We start from the raw sequence: 3711 nt of genomic DNA on the forward strand, positions 1-3711 counted from the left end.
AACATCGTGAGTCAAAAATCAAGCTGAGGCTACATTAAATTATGAGAATCAGAATCTGTTCAACTTGCTATACTGCTCCATTCTTCTTGCGTCTTTCATTTCCCTAATCTCACTGCTTTTCACCTTCAAATGCCTAGTTTTCTGAGTTAAAACATCCACTGTTCTAATCTGTCAAACAAGAGTATCATTTGGTCTACTTAACTACAGCAAAGAACAAAAACAAAAGAATTATACATGCTGCAGAAGTCCTAGAATATCACCATCAGAAAGAAATTGACATGGGACAATATACGCAATTTACATTCCATGCAAATGCATGCATCATCCAATGTTTTCAAAAATCAAATACCTTTCCTACTCAAATGTAATCTAGCATGCATTTAGCCCACTCGAACAGCACTTCATAAATTTCAACTCTGGAGTACTTGAGATTTGTAAACTGTAAAAAAACAAAAATAATATATTAGTAAACCAAGACCAAAGATCATAGTTGAAAATGCAATAAGAGCACCAGGTAATAAGATGACTAATTGGAATGCTTAAAAAGATAAACATTCATCAATTATCTCAACCACATCATATAGTGATAGATCTATGAATAGCAAGTTCAAATCTAACCCTTGCATCCTTTTGGGAGGCAATCTAATTTGATAAACGAGTAAAAAGATGATTTACTCGAAATTAGTTTGCATTTGTAAAAAACAATATCACTTCTGATACTTTATTTTGTACATTTTATCAGTTAAAAGGAAAAAAGTACACTTACCACATTGAACACAACAGGGGCCTCTTTACCTGGAGACAAATTCATGTTCAGAAACAGATACTGAGACAAATCAAATTAATAGATGTGTAAATATTAGTGGTACTGTTTCTTTCATTTTCGGTTACCTGTTTCAAGATCATGCCAAGGATGGGCAGCCACTGATCTCTTGGACAATGACGACAATATCCTTTCATTCAACTTTGGAGCTGCAACGTTCTCCTGTTGTCCGCTCATATTTCGACATACATAACAACATAATAAGGAGTATTTAAGGAGATTGAAAGAGTTTATTGATAACAAAAGTCCAAGGTAACTCATGATCCATGAAAAAAATATATAGAGAGAAAACAAAAAACTAGCAATCTGGAAGTTTTGCGCCTTGGCATTCTCAGAATAAAAGTTTAGTAATATGATAGCTGACGTCAAACAGAGTTGCAAATCCAAAAGATGGCCATTTGTTCCCCTATTATGGAAGTTAATTAACAATTGAACTTGTATCCAACAAATTAAAGAATGAAAAATTACTGGACAAGTTGGAAAATATGTTATTGTTTCATTTTTATGCTCGCATAATCATTATGGTACTAATGAACCGTATACAAATTACAGGGCACTAATTGGATAATCAACCAACTGCTTGCATTTATGCTTCCAAAGCAATGTAGAAGGTTTCATCACTTAACAAGACCTCATAAAAACAAGTCCTTCATCAAGTTCACCAGCATTACTACAACAGATCGATAATTCATGAATAGTTTAATGATTTCAATGCAAGTAAATGATCAAAATCAAGACTAAAAGAGATTAAAGCAGGAACTGGAACCGAGAGTGCGATGCTTTTACCTTGACGAAGGAATCAGAAGCGATGAGGGCGTGGTGATCGGGATCAGAAAGAGAAAGATCGTCGTGAACTTCAGGCACGGATGCGGTTGAGGACAAGGCTCCGAGGGAGTATTTATAAGATGGAATAGTTTAATGAATATCTAATTTTCTCAATACGTATATATAACAATTGTACCCTTAATCAATTAAAACAAGTTCACAATCATAAACAAACAAATCATAAAGTACCAAACACATAACAACAATAGAATACGACGACCAACAAAAACAATCAATCTAGAAAAAATATTCTAACTATATTAAAAATAAAATAAACTGGAATTGAATAAGAAGAAGAGATCAGGCACACCTTTGCTAGCAATCTCATCGACATGGTTATCCTGACCTTTGCTCTTGATGTTGAACCATTTTTTAACAACGGCCTTGGACCAAGACAGCTGCTCCCAAGAAACTGAGGGAACAAAGCGTGCCCAAATCAACCATCTTAGAGATGAAGAAAACAGAACTAAAGAAGAGAAATATATTATTTTTTTATCTTGCAAAAAAAAACCTTGCTTTTCTTTGGATCATCATCTCTCATCGTTGCAGCACTCCTTCATGCAGTGACTGTAAGTTAGCTCGCCAAACACTCCCAAGGACCTGCGGCAATCTGAACCTCGTGGGAAGAAAGAGGTCTATTGAAGAGGTCTAGGGAAGAAAGAGGGCCTAGAAATACTAACTCGCAAGGAGAAAGAAGAAAGAAGACAAAGCTATGCATGGGCTAGATCAAGCAGATGTGATGTAATATTCCTAATGTACTACATTACTCACGAGCTTCACACATACAACAGATCGAAGACACAATCGAATACACAAATCAGAAGGAAAGAGATTACAATGGATAACTTCTGAACTAGATAAGAAAATCTATCAAATATACAATGAAAAGTTTAAAGGTGTCAACTAGCCTAGTCCATCTGAGCCATAGAAGTCGTCAAAGACTTGAGTTTAAATCTATTCCTCTCTTAAACAAAAGAAACTAAAATAAAACATTAGTATTTTGATCGCTATAGCAAGATTTGAGAATGCTAACAAAATTGTGCATCTTGTGGCTTTCAGTACATATTGTTTAGGTTATTGTAGCTTCAAATGAATTTATTTATGCTTGCCTAAATGATGAAAATTGAGTATCAACCTCAAGTAGCTATAATATTACAATAGAAGCACAGTGATTTTGATATGCTCATCTAAGGACAATTTTGTTGCAGCTGAAGAGAAGAAGATGATCTCTTTACAGAAAACACCTACTTTTGGGCATCTTTAACCAGATTAAGTGCAAAGTTCTCCACAAGTCCAATGGAACGGTCACTTCTAACAGAAAAAATAGTTTGATCAAACCCTTCAGGCGCCCCATCATATGGAGACATCTGCAAGAAACATATATTGGGTTTTTCGGGCCGCGAAAACTGCTTTTCGCGTCGCGAAAACCCCGAATCACCCATGCCACCGGATCCGTGCAAAGGAAAAATTTGAAAAATTTCGAGTACGAGTTAGAAAACTTCGATTTACACTAAATCTACAAAGGTTAAGATGTTTATACCCTTGATGCGTGCCCGACGTGAATCCCGCTCGTCCAAAATGTCGGATCTCTAGAGTATCAAAATAGATACTCCTATAGAAGTATCCACACAAACAACTCTAGATGGAGAAAACCAAAACCAAGGTGTGCTAGCACCTATGTGGTATTCGCCCAAGGAGGAGGAGAGGGGAGAGAGCAAAAACTTGAGGAAGAGGATGAAGTGAATGAGGCTTGAATGAAAAATTCATTTCATTCCCCTACCATAGTGGTCGGCCACATTCAAAAGAATGTAACTCCCATTTCCACATTAAGTGCAATTAATGTGGAGCCATTAAAGAGTTGTAACCTCCATGAGATGGCACCCATGATGATGTGTAGTAACATCATTGGTCCACATCAATGCCAACTCACCAATGAGGTGGCATAAAGTCAAGTCAAACTTGACTTTTAATCTTCTTCTCAAGTCAAGTCAAACTTGACCAAATCTCTTCCATGGTTGATCTAATCTAACCATTTGGTTCAAGCCAACTTAATATAATGAATC

At 36.1% G+C, this 3711-nt stretch overlaps 1 long non-coding RNA gene across 1 annotated transcript; it reads right to left on the reverse strand.

Annotated features, from left to right (window-relative positions):
- Nucleotides 1-1964: 1964 nt before the first annotated feature.
- On the reverse strand, nt 1965-3001 carry LOC122021874. The gene is made up of 3 exons (XR_006122676.1): nt 2897-3001; nt 2160-2296; nt 1965-2046 (listed from the first exon to the last, which is right to left on the reverse strand). It is a non-coding gene; the product is annotated as an uncharacterized LOC122021874 (long non-coding RNA).
- Between the last annotated feature and the right edge of the window lie 710 nt (nt 3002-3711).

This window comes from Zingiber officinale, chromosome 9A (genome assembly GCF_018446385.1).
Source record: "Zingiber officinale cultivar Zhangliang chromosome 9A, Zo_v1.1, whole genome shotgun sequence".
Classification (NCBI taxonomy): Eukaryota; Viridiplantae; Streptophyta; class Magnoliopsida; order Zingiberales; family Zingiberaceae; genus Zingiber; species Zingiber officinale.